Below are 21140 nucleotides of genomic sequence, written 5' to 3'. Positions count from 1 at the left end.
GGGCAGTTTTCCAATCTACAGGTATGACTTCACTTTTCCATATGTTCACAATGATGACCTGTAATTGGTCGATCATTTGATCCCCTCCAATCTTCAGCATCTCGGCGATTACACCATCTTCTCCTGGTGCTTTATTGTTTTTGAGATGTAATATGATGCTCCTTATCTCCTCATGTGTTGGTGGAAGTGAATCTGGGTTTGGAGTGGGTATGTGGAATTGAAGTTTCTCAGTTGGTTATTATTATTATTATTATTATTATTATTATTATTATTATTATTATTATTATTATTATTAGCTTATGCAGGGCTAAAGTCAGTTAAGCATAGAGCTAACTACTCTGCTATGCTTAATACCACAGATGCAGATAGTGGAAGCCTTTACCTTCATGGACTTTACAGAGATGGCTTTGCTTCAGTGCCAAGATTCCCATGTAAGTAGATCTCAAAAGTCTGTTAAAACATGAGTCATACGTCCACGAACTACCTCTATGGTTTTCAGATATACCGAGGTACCAGAATCTTGTCCTGCAGGAGTTCTTTTACTTTCCAGCAAATCTGGTGCCACCAGACCACCACCATGCATTTCCAAAGTTCAAATGAATTAACTATGTTTCATTATTTTGATTATTCTCTGCATATGTCTGTATCCAGGAGAAGTGATAATGTTTAATTTTCTTGGCTGGATGATTAGCTACGATAGTATATGAAAGTATACCATACTTCCAGAGTAAGAGTGGGAAAGTGAAAACCAATCCCCATGATGTAACAGCCCCAAAGGGCCATGGCCTACCAAGTGACTCTGCTCAACCCGGAGACCTGTATATTGCGAGGTGTCACGTGGTCGGCATGATATATCATCACAGCCGTTATTCTTGGCTTTCTCGACCGGTGCTGCTATCTCACTTTCGGACAGCTCCTCAATTGTATTCACGTAGGCTGAGTGACCTTGTACCAGCCCTCAGATCCAAGTAAAAATCCCTGAACTGGCTGGAAATCAAACCTGGGGCCTCTGGGAAGAGGCAGGAATTCTACCCCCATACCCCAGGAAAATAAAGGGGATTTAATTTCACAAATTTCCATGCCATTCAAAGCTTAGACAGAAATGGCTCTGTGCTATTTCTAGAGATTCTTTTGTATCAATTTTGAGTTGAGAAATTGTTTTGTATATAAGCAGTATTTTCTTCAATCTCATTTTAGCCCAGGGCTCAGAAATTGAAGAATTATATTCCCCCCACTGTATTTGAAGGTAAATAAAGTACCTAAAATAACCCCAGAAAGGAGAACAACTGTAAAATGTATGAAGCGTGGGAAAAGTGAATGTTAGACGATGATTACACAGCATATGGTCAAGACAATAATGATGACAGTACAATGGCAGAAACAGGAAGATATGATACAGATTGATATGCTGTGCGTTGTACTAATTTGAGTGATCATAAGTTCAGACCGAAGATAATGCTTACTATAATTATTTAAGAGCCACAAAGCATTTAATGTTGCCAACAATAAAACTGGGTCATGAAAAGTTTGACAAGTATGAAACAGAGCTAGAATGTCAGAAGAGGCAGTTACACCAGTATAACAACCAGAACATCACAGGTTTAAATTGATGTTCAAAATTAACAAACATAATCCTTCCATATAAAATTTTTGTTAATTCAGATCAAATTGGAAAGTTAAGTTTAAAAAACTGCACAGTTGGCCAGAAAATTATTTAAAACAAAGTGTAATCTGATCAATTATTTCATCTAAACAGTACAAGTACGATGGAGACAAATAGTTTAATTACCACCAAGTAGCACACTGAACTGCTATATAGGGGATGCATCATGCGAAACATGTGTAACAGACCTAGTGAAAGCCAAGCTTCAATTAGAGTGGGAAAGGGTGAATGAAGTCAGGCAGAAGACCAAAGCATTTCTAGCTCTTGAGCAATGCTACATCTTAAATAATATTAGAAACTCTAAAGCCAGTGGCATCAGTAGCATTCATTAGAGATTTTAGAGTACAAGTACAAAAGGAAACTCAGTGTAAATTGAGCTATTGGCTGACTGGCAAGTGTAAAATTAGTTCTCAACTGACAGATTTAATTTACACCAGGGACGCTTCAGGTAGGTTCCATTATCTGGCTGAAGAATTAGTGTGGGTAATGACCATAATTTCCTCATTCATGTGCGAAGCTGTGAAATTTGTATCCACCAGAGTAAATGGAAGAGAGAATGAATTCCTTCTGGTTGTATTGAAAAATCTCCTTACTAATGTACACATCATTTTCTGACAGCAGTTAAAATGAGCAGTTAAGTGAACTGACTTGTAAAATAGCAATCACAGTTTTTCATGATGAAATTACTTGCAAAACAATAGAACAATCTGAACATGTTAAGTGCCTGATCGGAAAATCTTTATGTTGGAAGATTAAGAGTTTAAGCTGGCCGCAGCAGATGTGAAGATGGTGAAGGACATTCTTGTAGCACTCTGAGCTGGTTAGCGGAGGATTGTAGCACTGCTGAGTGTACACAGTTCTGACTGAAGTGGCAAGGCCTTATAAGCATAGCAGATGGCGAAGACCAGACAGAGATGGAGTCGAATCCGCCAACTTGAGCAAATGTCCGAGCCTCTCAGCTCAGTGGAAAGAAATTTAGTAGAATGATACAGAATATTATCATCATAGAGCTAAGTGTGTCAAACTAGATATGCTAGTACTCCAGCCCTTGTTGCTCCACTGCCACCTTTCCCTTGCATCTCTTGCCTTCACTTAGTTCCCTGTCATGCCAACTGCTTTATGATGCAAACTACATTAGCCTGAAGATAAAGTTGGAATTCAAGAGGACAAACTGGGGCAAATATTCATTTATAGGAAGGGGAGTTAGGGATTGGAATAACTTACCAAGGGAGATGTTCAATAAATTTCCAATTTCTTTGAAATCATTTCGGAAAAGGCTAGGAAAGCAACAGATAGGGAATCTGCCACCTGGGCGACTGCCCTAAATGCAGATCAGTATTGATTGATTGATTGATTGTGACCACGAGGCCACAGTTCAAGAACAGAAACAGGAACATTTGTGATGATTAGGCCAACCTTTCCCAGCACATGGTTCATCGCACACTGCTGCCCCTGGGAATGCAAAGTTGGCGACTCAGTCTTACCCAAATGCAGTCTGCACTCCACTGAAAACAGCGCATGGGGTATGCACAAAATCATCATCTCTGTACTGTGGATGATTGGAAAAAAGTCACCTTGTCTGATGAATCCAAATTGCTTGGTTCATCTTGTCAAAGGGCGAGCACATGTATGCTAATTTCCACCATAAGCTATGGCACATGATTGCATGGTCGAGTAGGGCCAGGCTGGAGGGGGAGGTGGTTAGATAGATAGATAGATAGATAGATAAAGCCTTTATTTTCTGTGGCAAAGTTAGGGCTCTTGGCCCTTTCTTACACTTAACCACACACATATTGTTATTATTCCATATAATGACATTGATTAGTTTAAAATACCAAGAACTACAAATAACACTCATTTTTAAGACAAAAATATGAATATATACACGCAAAGAAGAAAGAAAGAAAAAGTAACTGCCTACATAATACAGGTTTGAAAAAAAAATTCAATACACAACGAAAGAAATACGAATGTAAAAAATACTAGTAAGTGATGATCTGTTCAATTTTTTCATAGGACACACTAGGGGCCCATTATTCCGCTACACCAATCCCTAACAGCTATCCGGTATCTGGACATTATTGTGAACAAAGTCCATCTGTTCCTGTCGACAGTGTTCCCTGATGGTGACAGCCACTTCCAATAGGACAATGGGCCATGTCACACAACCAGGATTCTGAAGAACTGGTTCGAGGAACATGATAGTGAATTTTCTTTCATCCTGTGGCCCCCAAATATTTCCCATAAGAATTCCATTGAACATTTGTAGTTCAACTTGAAAAAGTGGGCTCATGCTACTCACCACCACCTAGTAGTGTATGTCAACTGCAGGACCAAAATATATAATATCAAAATGAATAAAATCTTCCAAAAATACTTTTATTGAACATCAAATGTAAAATATTAGGGTAATTTAAACAAATTATAATATAAATAATTACATCACATTATATTATGGTTCAAAAGTCAATGAAGGTGCAAAGCATAGTATGTTAACTTACAAGGTATTTCTACATATTCTTAAGAGTCAGATTCCGTTGGCAATCAGAAAGTATATTATTGTACACTGAAAATGATCTCTTGACATCACAGGAGGTCACTGGTGTGCATACTTCAGTAAATGGATATGTCTGGTAGCATTGTCCTGTAGAGTTTCTCAAGACTCTCCTTTGAGTATCCAGCTAACAGTAAATAAACTGGTGTAACCTGCATTTTTTTCATGAACTGATTGAAAATTCTTCATGCCTTTTGTGCATAGTGACGCATGATTGGCATTCAGTATATTTTCACGTCACAGATGATGTCCATCCATTCCATGAGCGATAGTCCACATGTTTCTAACTTTTCAATGTTTCCAGGAATCCAGGCAAAGAAAGATTTGATGTACACAACATCATACGCAATTTTAGGATTTTGAAAGATTTTTGTTTAACCCTCACCAATACGCCTGACTAAGAGGGGAAAGAGTCAACAACAGCCTTAACATCTTGAAAGTGTTCACTATAGAAATAAACTGCCTTTATCCAAGTGCCCCCATCATGTTAACGAGGGCTATGGAGAAAGTGTTGCTCGTGTTAGTAGCTCCCGGTAAACCTGCACATAAAAGGCTGCCTGCATAAACACCTTCTTGATTGAAGAAACAAGTTCATTGACTTTGTGACTTTGTAGCTCTTTTGCAACTCAATGGATAGCATGGGCCAAACATGTGTAATGGATGAGGTGGGAATAAAATATTTTATGTGTGGTTGCAGCCTTAAACATATAGGCTGTTGAGTCAGTGTACAGTAAAAGAACTCTTTCTTCTTGCACATTTCCATGCCACAATACTTTTAGTCTGTAATTAACTAATCAGGAAATTGTTGCAAGATATGTGTATGGAATTCTGCTGGCAATGATATACGGTTTCGATGTGCTTCCCAAACTCAGGTTTTCCACATCCACGTTTGCAGTGCACTAGCTTAAAACATTGGTAGTTTCATGCACACTATTCTAATGGGCTCTGCAGTGTTATCATAGCAGGCATCAAATGTAGATTCATCAGGAACTTGGCGACAACAGTACTTCTCTAGACAAAGAACAGTATTTTGGCACCTGAACTTTGTTCCATGGTATGTTTGCTGCGATCATGTCTTCATGCATCTTTATGGAATTCACTTAGAGAAGAATCTTTCTGCATTTGTGTTAATAAAGTCTGCTTTTGTTACTGAATGCAACTGCTTATTTTGGTTTTGAGGATCACTTCATGTGTGCTGTTCTAGTTGGGATTTCATTGTGCAGGCTAATTTTTTTGTCAAACACTCGACACAACACCACTTTTCCACCAGAAGTAAAGGCATCATCCATAGTTACCCAGCAACGAATTTTCATAGATAAAGTACGTGGGACTGGAGCCACCTTGGTTGAAATAATTGATTGTTCGTAGCTGAGCTGAGATAGAACCTATAGAGCTGAACTACTGTCCACGACAATACGTAACGTCTTTGAATTACTTCAAATGGCCATCCCGCTTCCACTTACTGTAAACATCACTGAGTTAGTAAACTGTCTACAGGAGGTGGAATGCGGAAATACCCTATTCACTTCATCATTTCCACATTCTTGTGAAGTCAGCTAACAATTCAAGAGAACGTAAAAGTTCACAATATTATGTATCGAGACCTGTCAGTCGGCTATGTTTTCCAGAGTTAATTATGAATTGCTACATGAAAGGATAAGCTAGGAAATAGCAGGTAACCTGAGTAGTTGACCCGTCATGTCACAAAATCGAGGATGTGCATTCCATTAACATACTGTTTGTCATCTTTCAACTTAATATTGAGAAAAATAATATTTTATAATTTTTTAAAATCCAAAGAGTTTAGTTAAGCTTTTAGCATAAATGCTCGTTTTATGTAAAACATGTATAATTATATAGCAATTGAGGCTTTCAAGGCCGATTTGCAGTTCATGTCAGTGTTTTCCAAGCTTGTAGGCTGTGGTCCAGGAGTACTACACTTGGCATTATCAGAGGTTCCGACTGACTCTGATAGCAGCGTAGCTCACAGTGGAATGGAGTGGCCATGCCTCAAGTCTCAGACAGAATCTGGGCATACCATTTCTGTTGAGGATTTTAGAGGTAGAGGTCTTGGGTGCTGCTTCATGACATGTTTATCTGAGGTAGTAGTAATGAGGGGATTGGGCTTGTGGATTAGTCCAGAATAGAATTTCCGAGATGTCTTATATATTCTGGTTCTAATCTCATCAATCTTTAGGGACTGATGTATGTCCCAATTCTGTTTAAACCAGTGTGCACCTGAGATGAGATGCAGCGCACCTGCTTTTTTTGGAATAGGTATAACAACATTCTGCTAAAAATTTAATGGCACTTCTCTTATCTCATACATTTTGCACACTAAATGGAATAACCTCACCATGCTGGTTTCTCCTAAGTCAGTCAGTAATTTAGAGGAAATGTCATCAATTTCAGGTGCCTTTTTTCTATTTAGGTCTATCAAAGCTCTGTTGAATTCTGCCCTCAAATTTGGGTCTCAGTCGCTTAACTGTGGCCAGTATCCAGTATTCGGGAGATAGTGGGTTCAAACCCCACTGTCGGCAGCCCTGAAGATGGTTTCCTTTGTTTTCCCATTTTCACACCAGGCAAATGATGGGGCTGTACCTTAATTAAGGCTATGGACACTTCCTTCCCATTCCTAGGCCTTTTGTGTCCCATCGTCGCCATAAGATCTATCTGTATCGGTGCGACGTAAAAAAAAGAAAGGGTCTCACATTTCATCAGCACCATCAGCCTCTTCTTAATCCAGATCCAGATCGTCTATGGCTTTGCCCTAATACATCTGTTGGATATATTCCTGCCATCTTTCTGCCCTCTCTTCTTTCCCTAGAAGTGGTTTTCCATCCAACCTCTTAATATTCACACACCTAATTTTCCTTCCTCCGAAGATTTCCTTCATTTTCCTGTATGCAGCATAGGACCATACAACCTTCAACATCCATGCACTTCTCCTTCAGCCATTCTTCCTTAGATGTCCTACACTTTTTATCCACTTCATTCTTTAATCACCTGTATTCTTTTCTGCCCTCTTAAATTTTTTTTGCATACTCATATTTTCATCATTCTTCTAGAGTCTTCTGAGTTATCCGTTGATTCTTAGTTGACCTTTCCTATCTTCCTAACATTTCTTCAGCAGCCCTACTGACCACATTCTTCACAACTGTCCATTTTTCCTTCAGCCTTTTGATTTAGAACTTGTGCAACATGTTCCTTGGAACAATCTCTCACACACCTTCATTGTAACTTGTCTATACCACATCTCCTTGCATTACTTCCTATTTTCAATTTCTTCAACTTCAGATGGCATTTCATGATCAACAAATTATGATCAGAGTCCACGTCTTCTCCTAGGAAAGTTCTGCAATCCAACACCTGGTTTCTGAATCTCTGCCTAATCATAATTAAGTCTATTTGATACTTTTCAGTGTCTGCAGGTCTCATCCATGTATACAGCCATTGTTTGTAGTATTTGAACCAAATATTAGCAAAGACTAAGTTATGATTGGTGGACAGAAAGGTGGAAATAAATGTGATTGTAGCGGGAGATCTGAATTTACCATATGTCAGTTGGGAAGGAAATGCAAATGACAGGAAGCATGACCAACAAATGGCAAATAAGTTAATATGGGAAGGACAGCTGATTCAGAAAGTGATGGAACCAACCATAGGGAAAAATATCCTGGATGTGGTGCTCATAAAACCAGATGAGCTCTATAGAGAAACTCAAGTAATAGATGCTAATAGTGATCATGAAGCTGTTTTTGTCGTGGTTAAAAATAAATGTGATAGAAAGGAAGGTCTTAAAAGTAGGACTATTAGGCAGTACCATATGACTGATAAAGCAGGCATGAGGCAGTTTCTGAATAGTAACTATGATCGGTGGAAAACGGTAAATAAAAATGCAAACAGACTCTGGGATGGGTTTAAAGAAATTGTTGAGGAATGCAAAAACAGGTTTGTACCTTTAAGGGTGGTAAGGAATGGTAAAGTCCCACCTTATTTTAACAGAGAAATAAAGAGACTAAGAAGGAGGTGCAGACTGGAAAGAAATAGAGTTAGAAATGGTTGTGGAAGTAAGGGGAAATTGAAGGAACTTACTAGAAAATTGAATCTAACGAAGAAGGCAGCTAAGGATAACATGATGGTAAGCATAATTGGCAGTCATACAAATTTTAGTGAAAAATGGAAGGATATGTATGGGTATTTTAAGGCAGAAACAGGTTCCAAGAAGAACATTCCAGGAATAATTAATGAACAAGGGGAGTGTGTATGTGAGGATCTTCAAAAGGCAGAAGTATTCAGTCAGCAGTATGTAAAGAGTGTTGGTTACAAGGATAATGTCCAGATAGAGGAGGAGACTAAGGCTAAAGAAGTATTAAAATTTACATATGATAACAATATTATTGAAAACGCATACATGCCGTGCAATAAGAAATCATTACATTACATTTACATTACTTTTCTTTGCTATAAGCTATGATGGATTTCTGTCTATTCCTGCATTTTATAATATGGTATATATCACAGTGTTCCAGGCATATCTCACACACACATGAGTCGTTTGGTTCGTGATATAATTTATTGCGACACACCTTGTGGTGAAAACATATGCATACTTTAAACATATGATAACAATGACATTTACAATAAGATACAAAAGTTGAAAACTAGAAAAGCGGCTGGAATTGATCAGATTTCTGGGGATATATTAAGGACAATGGTTTGGGATATAGTACCATATCTGAAGTACTTATTTGATTATTGTTTGGTTGGAGGAGCTATGCCAGATGAATAGAGAGTTGCTATAGTAGCCCCTGTGTATAAAGGAAAGGGTGATAGACATAAAGCTGAAAATTACAGGCCAGTAAGTTTGACATGCATTATATGTAAGCTTTGGGAATGCATTCTTTCTGATTATATTAGACATGTTTGTGAAATTAATAACTGGTTCGATAGAAGGCAGTTCGGTTTTAGGAAAGGTTATTCCACTGAAGCTCAACTTGTAGGATTCCAGCAAGATATAGCAGATATCTTGGATTCTGGAGGTCAAATGGTCTGTATCGTGATTGACCTGTCTAAAGCATTTGATAGGGTGGATCATGGGAGACTACTGGCAAAAATGAGTGCAATTGGACTAGACAAAAGAGTGACTGAATGGATTGCTATATTTCTTGAAAATAGATCTCAGAGAATTAGAGTAGGTGAAGCTTTATCTGACCCTGTAACAATTAAGAGGGGAATTCCTCAGGGCAGTATTATCGGACCTTTATGTTTTCTTATATATAAATGATATGAGTAAAGGAGTGGAATCAGAGGTAAGGCTTTTTGCGGATGATGATATTCTCTATAGAGTAATAAATAAGTTACAAGGTTGTGAGCAATTGCAACATGACCTCGAAAATGTTGTGAGATGGACAGCGAGCAATGGTATGTTGATAAACAGGGTTAAAAGTCAGGTTGTGAGTTTCACAAATGAAGCGGTCGGGGCAAAAGAGTGCCAAGCAACATTTTTGTCAAAACTCAGCTGTCGGTGCCATTTGTTGAGGATTGTGATAAGCTATCGGTAAACACTGGAAACTTGAATAGAAACACATTCAAGTTGCACTGCATGTGACTTTCATCTTGTTGCCCCCAACAGTTCTTAGAAACACTCGGAACAAAACAGTGTCAAGCAACCAGGAGACGCAGATTACCATGGATTGAAGGAGGAAGCTTGTGTTTACGAGTGATTCTGAAGAATATCTCAGTGATCCTGATGTAGGCGCTGACTATCTTCCTCACATAGCATGTGAAATTTCCTCTCAAAGTGGAAGTGAGGTAAGTGTTGCTTGGCATTATTTTGACCATAACTAAAGTTTCCGCCATTGTTGCTTGGGGGTATGTAACTTATTAAGTCATTAGGTTATGTTTTAGGAACCGTTATAACACACTCTTGGATCTATAGCAAGTGGCTTTTTCAGTTCAAAGTTTACTCAAGTTAGTTTAAGGCCTTTGTTGACCAACATTCGCAAATATAACTTATATTGTGTGGCTTGGCACTATATTGCTCCAATTTTAAATCTGTTGCTGTCAGTCATCATTTTTCTCAAGAAAGGTTACATTGTCACTTGCGACCAGGGGTTTATACTAGTTAACAGAAAAACTAGTGCATTATTTTGCAGGACTCTTGTTAAAGTATCGTTATTAGTTACATAACATAGGATACAACATGGGTATTTCTTGTACTAAGACTTGGTGTTTTGCACTGTTTAGGATATCCTGGATCATTCAAGGATCAAAAATTAGATGTATGGCTTTTCAGGCATTTGCTCTATTAACCAGCATTTCGTCTTAGGTCTGACACATCCCACTCTGAAGAGTCTAGTGTCAGATCTAAGACGAAATGCTGGTTAATAGAGCAAACGCCTGAAAAGCCATACATCTAATTTTTGATCTGATTTTGATATGCTCTATTGGTGGAAAAATATCTAATTCCCTCCAAGGGGACTTAAAATTTCCATCATTCAAGGATACTGTAACATTCGCCTGAGAAAGGCCCGAATTCTAGGAAGAGAAATAGACGTATTACGATACAGATGAATAAGAAGAGGCGAAACGAAGGAAGAGAATATGTAGCGCGTAAGACCAGAAAAGTTGTTCCAGGAGCAAAAGTTGGAGAGCTATGTCGCTGTCCCCTGAGATGTTTTGAACTTGAAGAACAACAGATATTGTCAATATTTAATGGGTTTTGGGATTTCGCTGATTTTGATAAGCAAAATGCTTATTTATTTGGATGTATTGGAGCTATTCCTGTAAAACGGAGATACAGGACACCTGAGGGATAGCCAAGCAACGGAAATTGTGAACATACAATGTAGGCATTCATGACTGTGGTAAAGACTTAGTGTGCATATTTTTGTGGGATGAGAGTATTGTAGGAGAGGCAGTGATGAAATAGGTAGTGCAGATTTGAAGTATCTGAAAACAAACGCCGTCGATGCTAAAAAGCTCGTGATTTTTTCTGATAACTGCAGGGACCAGAATAAAAACTGGAATATAATGGCACTCTGGCCTTATTTAATTCACACTAAATGATTTAATGAGATCGAACACTGGTTTTTAACATCTGGCCACACATTCTTGCTATCAGAGAAAGACTTTGTTAAAATTGAGAAGTGCCAACGAAATCAACCGCCTGTGTACGACGCTGCCGACTAGAAATGTATCATTCAAGAATGTGTGAGAAAGAAGAAGTTCAGTGTAACAGACATGAAACAAGATGACTTTTATGACCTGGCAGCATTAAAAGTTGGAGTCCTGAACACCAGTAAAAAAACATGTGTAAGTGGCATGGAATTTAAATTCACAGACGTAATTTGATCAAGTTTGAAGCAAGTAATCCATGGTTTATCAAACTAAAATACAAGAGTGAATATGGATTTTGAAGACTGTAGGGTGCGAAAAAGAGGCAACACCATAACGTTGAGCTTGAAACGAAAGTACACTACTGTGCGAAAAATAAAGAAAAATAAACTGCAAGATGTGTTGAAACTCCTGGACTACGTCCCACCTGTCCATCACCACTTTTATCTCAGCTTGATTCCTGATTCTGAAGACACTAATGAAGTTGAAGAAGTGTAGGAAAGGAGCAGCTGATCTTTTAGTTTTAATGTTATGCATGTTCAGTTATAAGTCCCTAAATTCCATATTTTGAAAAGAACAGCATAGTTAAAAGATACAAACAGACCTTTTTCCATGATGGGTTTATGTTGATTTATTTAAATTTCTTTTCAGTTGCCAGTTCTACCCCGATTTCCGCTGCTACCAATTTAAATATTATTGGTGGAAATGTTATTTTAATTGAAGATTGGTGTTAGTTTTCATTTCTGATTAAAACAGTTGAAATATCAGACATTGTTTCATTATCATATAATTATATTCCTAAGATAACTGTCACTCCCATTGGGGCAATAAAGTGCCAAGCCACACCATTCTGTGATGTGGTATTAAATGTATTGACTTTTACTCTACAAATAGCAGCCCAGAAGAAATTATGCCTGCAAATCACATACAATGAATATTACTGAACCTTTCAAAGCTATTATTACATCATTCCTGTGAATGGTACGATTTCACGATTTGAATAAACTTTCTAACTGCTCTCCCTTAAAGTTAAGAAAATGTTGCTTGGCACTCTTTTGCCCCAACCCCTTCAAATAGGAAAAGTCCTCTGAGTTTTAATTACTGCATTGATGGGGTGAAAGTTCCTTTCGGGGATCTTTGTAAGTATCTAGGTGTTAACATGAGGAAAGATCTTCATTGGGGTAATCACATAAATGGGATTGTAAATAAAGGGTACAGATCGCTGCACATGGTTATGAGGGTGTTTAGGGGTTATAGTATGGATGTAAAGAAGATGGCATATAAGTCTCTGGTAAGACCCCAACTAGAGTATGGTTCCAGTATATGGGACCCTCACCAGGATTACCTGATTCAAGAACTGGAAAAAAAATCCAAAAAAAAGCAGCTCGATTTGTTCTGGGTGATTTCTGGCAAAAGAGTAGCGGTACAAATATTTTGCAAAGTTTGGGCTGGGAAGAATTGAGAGAAAGAAGAAGAGCTGCTCGACTAAGTGGTATATTATAGATGTTGATTCCCATAGGGTATGTTCCGAGCTGTCAGCAGGGAGATGGCGTGGAATGACATTAGTAGATGAATAAGTTTGAGTGGCGTTTATAAAAGTAGGAAAGATCACAATATGAAGATAAAGTTGGAATTCAAGAGGACAAACTGGGGCAAATATTCATTTATAGGAAGGGGAGTTAGGGATTGGAATAACTCACCAAGGAAGATGTTCAATAAATTTCCAATTTCTTTGAAATCATTCAGGAAAAGGCTAGGAAAACAACAGATAGGGAATCTGCCACCTGGGCGACTGCCCTAAATGCAGATCAGTATTGATTGATTGATTGATTGATTGATTGTTTGTTTGATTGATTGATTGATTGATTGATTGATTGATTGATTGATTGATTGATTGATTGATTGATTGATTGATTGATTGATTGATTGATTGATTGATTGATTGACAATTCAACAAGCCAACTTTCTCTTTCATTCTTTTGTCCCAATCCGAATTCTCCTTCTGTATTACCTTCTCCTCTTTGGCCTACCATTGCATTCCAGTCTCCCATCACAATTAGGTTCTTGTCACCTTTTACGTATTGTATTAAATTTTCTCTCTCTTCATATATTCTTTCGATTTCCTTATCATCTGCTGAACTAGTGGGCATATAGACCTGCACTATTGTGGTACTGGTGGGCGTTGGTTTGGTGTCTCTCTTGAGAACAATAATCCTTTCACTATGCTGGTCATAATAGCTTACCCATTGCCATGTTATCTTATTCATTATTAAACCAAATTCTGCATTTCCCCTGTTTGATTTTGTGTTTATAATTCTGTAGTGTCCTGACCAAAAATCATGCTCTTCCTGCGAACATACTTCACCTGTACCATCTACATCTAACTTTTGTCTGTACATCTCCCTTTCCAGATTCTCTAATCTACAATGATTCAGATTTCTAACATTCCACTTGCAGAATGTCATCCATCTTAATGATGATTGCCTTCTCTTGTGTAGTCCCCTCTCGGAGATCCGAATGGGGGACTATTTTACTCAGAAGGAAACCATCACCTGTACATCATTCATTCAGAGAGAGCTGCATTTCCTTTGGAGTTAGTTATGGCTGTAGTTTCCTGTTGCTTTCAGCTGTGTAGCATTATCAACACAGCTAAGCCATGTTGAGTATTATTACAAGGCCATATCATTAAATCATCTAGACTGCCACCCCTGTAACTTCCAAAAGTCTGCTACCCCCTATCACTTGTTAGTCTGGTCTCTCGATAGTATATACCCATCCACTATTGTTGCACCTTTGGCTCGGCTATCTGCTTAATCTGGATGTGCAAGCCTTCCCACCGCATCAAGGTCACATGGCTCGCAGGGGTGGAAAAGTCAGGTAAAATCTTGAATCATTTAAATTAAAAATTTTATACGAATTCACTTGGCCTTGGGTTTCGATAACACTGTTTAACATGCATGTGCATTGTCGAAGTCAGTATTCAGGCAGTGACCAGCGGCCAATGGCCGTCTGCCGGAAATTAAATACCATAACAGGGAATTAAAGTACACAAGAGTCATTGACCATATGTCATCCTAAGACAGACAGTCATTTAGCAGAAATCATATTAGTGCACCTTTGTGGTGCAGTGGTTTGATTCCCGGCTCTGCCACGAAATTTGAAAAGTGGTACGAAGGCTGGAATGGTGTCCACTCAGCCTCGGGAGGTCAAGTAATTAGAGGGGGGTTCGATTCTCACCTCAGCCACCCTTGAAATAGTTTTCCATTTCTCTTCAAGGCAAATGCCGAGATGGTACCTAACTTAAGGGCATGGCCACTTCCTTCCCTCTTTGTTGTCTATCCCTTCCAATCTTCCCATCCCACATGGACCCTTTTCAGAATAGCTGGTGAGGCCGCCGGGGCGAGATACTGGTCCTCCACCTCAGTTGTATCCTCAACCCAAAGTCGCACGCTCCAGGACACTGCTCTTGAGGCTGATACCGAGGGAAAACCAACCCTAGTGGGTAAACGGATTCAGAAAGAAAGAAATAAATAATCTTATAAAAATCTATTAGCATAAAGTAAACACAGAAATGTGTGCAAAGAAAGCTGCTGACTGTGCAATTATTCTGGAAAAAAGTGTGCCGATGGGCAATTCGCGTCGAATTTGCAAGTATCCAGTACTGACTTGCCAAGAGTAAAAGTATTGGCGAAAGGTTAGTGGCCTTTCTGGCTCAATATTTAACCTACTGTTCTTTCTTACAGACCGAGCGGAGTGGCCGTGCTCGTTAACCCACTACGGCTATGGAGAGAAGTTCTGCATTGGGGAGACGCGTGGGTTCGAACCCCACCGTAGGCTGTCCTGAAAATGGTCTTCTGTGGTTTCCCATTTTCACTTACAGGAAAATTCCGGGACAGTTCCTGTTCATTGGCCACGACCGATTCCTTCTACCTCCTTACCCAATTCCATTCACCTTTATTCATTTCATCTTCATTAGCTACTCAGCTGAAGTTGGCGTCGGGAAGGGCATCCGGCCGTAAAAAACCTCATATAATTTTATCGCGTTTCATCCACGACCCCGTATCAGGAAACGGGATTTGATGTGCTTCTTTAAATAGGTCTTTTTTTATCTTTTAAAAGGATGAAGTTGAGTTTCAAACACGAAGGCTGATTGAATCCAATGAATCACTTGAATGGGGCGTACTAAGAAAACGAGAAGCAGAATAAGTACGCAGATAATAATAATAATAATAATAATAATAATAATAATAATAATAATAATAATAATAATAATAATAATACATCCATTCAGCTGCAGTTCACTTAAGGACTAAGATATACCGAGCAAGTGGCTGTGCAGTTTGGTTCACGTAGCTATCAGCTTGCATTCCAGAGACAGTGGGTTCGAACCCCACTGACGGCTCCACTGAAGATGGTGTACTGTGGCTTCCAATTTTCACCCGAGGCAAATACCTTTACCTTAATTCAGGCCACTTTCGCTTCTTTTTCACTCCTAGACCTTCCCTACCCCATCGTCGCCATAAAACCTATTATTGTCTGTGTGACGTACCGGTAATGCAAATTGTGTTGCCAATTCAGCAGTTTTCCCGCTAGACGTGGGTGAAAATCAACAATAACGGGCTATAAAATACAATACATCACATTTCGGTAACAATTCAGGTTCCGTGAGAGCTGACAAGCTCCTATAACAGTTGCAGTGTACATAGCGTAGGCACCGTAATGTATTGGCAGCAATCTCATTCAGTACGTACACAGTAAGTGTTTGAAATCTGGCGGGATTTGGAGAATATTTGCGGGTTTTTAAGAGCTATCTAGTGGGACTGTGCAAAACGCCGTTGGCAACTCTGCTGGCAACAATAGGCAACAACGGGCTGCATGTCGGCATGTGCCATTTACCGCAGCGAATGAGTTTCAAAAGTAAGTTAGTTTTACTTCACAAGTAATACTGTGCTTGAAATATTAGCTGAAAGTTTACTATTTTCTATGCAACGAATAACAAACGTACCGTTCAATTGTATTTTATCATTCTAAAGCTACCGGTACCAAAAATGAGGCAGAAGTTACTATAACATGTCAAAATCTTCACATAAGGCTTCTCTTAGTGGCGTCGATGTGATCATACTACTGAAAAAAAGAGAAAGGACTTGCATGTGATGAAATAACGTTTAGTGATCCTAATACTTCAGTGGAAATAGCTAACATTTCCTCCGTCTCGAATTTTGTGATTGTCGCTGGAAAACAGGTAAGCATGGACTATGTTTACTAGCAAATGACTTTTCAGTTACCGTAGCGCTAAGCGGTTAGGCAGTGATGAGCAAAAACTTACTATAAAATTAATTAAGTTTCTCAAGTGTATTTTTTGAAAGATCTATGTATTAAATTAGTCTATTATTATTTCCGTATCTAGTGAACAGCATTAGTACCAGTATTCACCACTCGTAGCGCAGGTGCAGGCGCGGTATTAAACAACTGGCGCACATTGTTAGGTGTCTCTGTTGGTCGGAGCGTTGTTGGCGGCAGTTGGCTTCCTTTCTTTGTGCTGAATGGATGTGTGTACAAGTTGTGCAGTCAACGATAGCAATTTCGCCGTTAATTATAAGAAAAATTGTAGTAATACAGTACATTGCAGTTTTATCAACGTCACGGGTTTGTGAAGGGTGTGGGAATAACGTAACATTTAGTGTGAACAAGAGTCGCATAGGTTTTACGTGTTGTCGCGAGTTGAAGGCTGTGTTCAATGCCGTTGGTGTGTTGGTGGCTGAAAAAAACAAAAAAACCCGTTTCTTGACGACTCTATACTGTCATTAGGCCCTATACGAAATCGTTTACTTTGCGGTCCTGTGGTGTCTTCTACCAAATCTTATTGTGAAGTCTGAGTTGCGTTGTAGTAAGAAAACTATCGTAGATCGGAGCATCTTCTGACGTGTGGGCCTGATGTAGTGGGTTTTTAAAGGCTGCCAGCGAATTGTACCCTTACTGCATTAAGGTAAGCTTAATACAAAATTTTCTTGTTCTGTTTTCCACAGCTTTTATTTAGCCTACTTGTGATTCCTCAATGCGCGGAATGTGCGAGAACAATTTCGATACTTAAATCCTAATGATATAGTTAATTTCATTTACTGAAATGGATGTGTGGTGTTATTTGTAACTCAGTGCACAAGAACACAGTTTCTCAGTAATGCTGTGGCATTTGAAATTCATTTGCTTAAATACCAACAGGACTTCATCATCTTCTTCCTCCTGTTATTACCTTGTGCCAGATCTCTGCTAGTAATACCAAGATGTTTTCTTTCCTCCCCTTAAGGGTGAGACAGGCCTCTTAGATCATGACATCATCTCTCTGGTGAAGAACTGTGTAATGGAGAAAGAGATTTGTGGTGAAGGTGATAGGGTTGGTGGCCACAGCCTATACTAGGAACTGTCCCTGCATCAGCTTTAGTGCAAGAGAATGGAAAAACAAGGAAAACCATTTTTAGGACAGCCAATGGTGGAGCCAGCCCTCTCCATCTGTCAAATGCAGAGGCGCAGAGGCATGGTTTAGCCGTGGCCACCCATCCTCTCTTGGGCTGGTCGGTCGGAGTGGAGAGCCATTGGACCACTTGTAGGCCGAAGCCTACCCTGCAACTGCTGAGAAAGATATCAGCCTTCTATATACAGTAGGTCCCAATAGCGGCGTGTTTTAAGTGAGTTTCTAATGTCTTTGAATGGTGTTTCGTCTAGGACCCTTACACACGGTAGCGTAACCGAAAGCAGCAGAACTTTTCTCCTAATACTGTACGTACCTTGTGAATATTTATAGCCATAAAATTGTGTGGTAAATCAGCGATCATTTTGTTGGACGTAGATCTTGATAGGTGGAGCTATCTTGTGACATGGCATGGGAATGTTGCGATGTGTTTGCACGTAGATCATGATGCTACATATTTCTCTTGATTTATTGGAACCAGTCCCTGTGGGTGGACTCAGTAACTCCTGCATGTCGTAAGAGGCCACTAAGAGGGGAGACAATCTATACTTGCTCTCTCGTCTTCTAAGCCCAATAACATTCTACACCTTTCTGTGAAGCAGAGAAATTTAGATATGTCATGCTGTGATATGGTGAAAATAGTGTAAATAGTGCAAAACAATAATAAGTACAAGGAATACATAGAGATGAGGGCATTTAGAAAAATAATTAAAATTATTTGAGCTTGAAATCTTGCGTGTAGAATGTATTTTAAAGTGTGATATGTTAGCAAGCTGAAGTTGGGTGACAGCACCACATTCTACCTTCCTTTGTGGTGGAAAGCTAAATTAACTATCCATCTCACCTGTATAAGGTATTCCAAATAATATTTCCATAATACATACATACATTATCATTATAGACTGTTATGCCTATCAGTGTTCAGTCTTTAAGCCTCTGAGAATTTACTAAATGTCGCCACAATCCTCGATTTGCATCTAGTGTTGTGGCCTCTTTAGTTCTATACCTCTTATCTTTAAATCATTAGAAACCAAGTCTAACCATCATCGTCTTTGTCTCCCTCTACTTCTCTTACCCTCCATAGCAGAGTCCATTATTCTCCTAGGTAACCTATCCTCCTCCATTCGCCTCACATGACCCTACCATCGAATCCAGTTTATGCGTACTGCTTCATCCATTGAGTTCATTCCTAAATTAGCCTTTATCTCCTCATTCCGAGTACCCTCCTGCCATTGTTTCCACCTGTTTGTACCAGCAATCATTCTTGCTGCCTTCATGTCTGTTACTTCTAACTTATGAATAAGATATCCTGAGTCCACCCAGCTTTCGCTCCCGTAAAGCAAAGTTGGTCTGAAAACAGACCAATGTAAAGATAGTTTCGTCTGGGAGCTGACTTCCTTCTTACAGAATACTGCTGATTGCAACTGCGAGCTCACTGCATTAGCTTTACGACACCTTGATTCAATCTCATTATCTAATATTAAATTCCTCACATGATGCATTGAATACTATAGTCAGGGTCAACTCAAGCCCCAAGTGCTGCCTTTGATGTTATACTGGTAGTCAACTCAAGAACTGAGGAAAATATCCTTTCGCTTGTGAATGCTTTCCCCCCGTCTCAATCTTCGTTCTCGTCCTGAACGTGGCAGGTAATGTAAGCAGCATTTATAACATACTTAACATCAAAGGGACTACTTAGGACTTGAGTTGACTCCGAGTATAGACACCTTGTCTAATGCAGAATACAATCTCTTCAACAAGTTGATAACGTGAGTTGGTGTTACAATCTCACTCAGGATTTTCTGTTATCCCATAAGAAATTATCAAAATCCTTTCCGTACTTGACATATCTGATGTACGTAGGTGTATAGTATGCTCTTGGCTTCTCTATTAGCTGTCCAAGATTGAGTATCTGTGCCTGGGTACTTCTGCCTCCCACAAAGCAAACCTGTCCATATCAACGTTGTGCTTCACTAACATGGAAATATCATTCAGTCATGTTAACTGGTGATGGTGGTGGGTTTTGTCGTGTTTGTCTTAAGTTGAAAAACCGTATCATCAACAGCCCATATTGGCAAGGAATATTGTGAAGTTGACTGTAAAAATAAAAAATAAAATGTGTGAAGGAACAACTGTTTTAAGAATAACACAAAAGGGAGTCATTGAGTACTGTTGTCATGATGTGCTTTGTCTCTTCTGCAGCCACTCATTTCTGATAACCAGTACCATGCTGTTCCTCTGGTTCATACATGTTCTGATAACTACTGGTATGTGACACACTGGCTCATCATAATATTGCAACTGGTAGATCTCTGCTATGAGGCACTGATAGAATAGAAAGTTTGCATGGAGCAGTGTTCAGGAGTATAGGCGTGAGGCTGTCCAACTTTCAGTACACTACAAGTAAAATGACAAAGAGGTTTTTAGACAATTCCATATCATAGCATTGATTTTAAACATGACAGTCAGTTATTATTGTATTCTGACAAGAATACTGACTTCATTGTAATGACCTATGTCAAGTTCAGGTTAATGTTTGTGTCTGTTACAGCATTATGGGAAAAATGTATGGGTAGATTTTGGTGCAACTTGGTATTTCAGTTTAGAAGAAGGTTGAGTAGGATCTTAGCTATTCGTTCAAAAATATTCAGCAGGAGGTGGTTCTTCAGAAGGGGCCTAAAGGATCAAACCCTATGTATCTCTCTTACAGTCGGTTTTACACAAAAATAGCTAATGGTGAATTTCAGTTCTGTACCTTTATCAGATACGGTGAAAAGTAACGAAAATATTAGTGGCAACTAAGGTTATGTTACAAGGAGATTCCCACCTGCCAATACTTGTCAATTTCTTATAGCTAGTTTATTATTTACATAATATAATCCAGCTTAATCTCTGAGTGTAATTCTAAATTGAACATGTTTTGTTCCAATTATGGAACATCCTCAGCTAAAAGATTTAACAAAATTTGACAAGACAAATAAAGCACTTGTGATGATTATGATAATGATGATGATATAAAATGTTCATTCATGTTGGGTTAAAATTTTCCAACAAGTCAATGTCCAAGTTAACGAATATAATCAGTGTAAGGGGTCTTCTTTTTAGGCTGGAGAAGTATGTACCTGTTGAATCTTGAACGTAAAATTAAGAAAATAAAAGATTTTTAAAAATATGATTGTCGGGGGGAACTCTTGAAAACAACCATAGTTGAAGTTGGATTTAATGTTAGACTGTTGAAATAAGTCTCATAGTCGGTCATGTTGCATTTATAATAATAGTTTTATTGCAGCCAAAAGGCCTCCTTTACGCTGTGTCGTCAACTAATTCATTAACTTGGA

This window comes from Anabrus simplex, chromosome 2, assembly GCF_040414725.1.
Source record: "Anabrus simplex isolate iqAnaSimp1 chromosome 2, ASM4041472v1, whole genome shotgun sequence".
Classification (NCBI taxonomy): Eukaryota; Metazoa; Arthropoda; class Insecta; order Orthoptera; family Tettigoniidae; genus Anabrus; species Anabrus simplex.
This window is presented reverse-complemented; position numbering follows the sequence as displayed.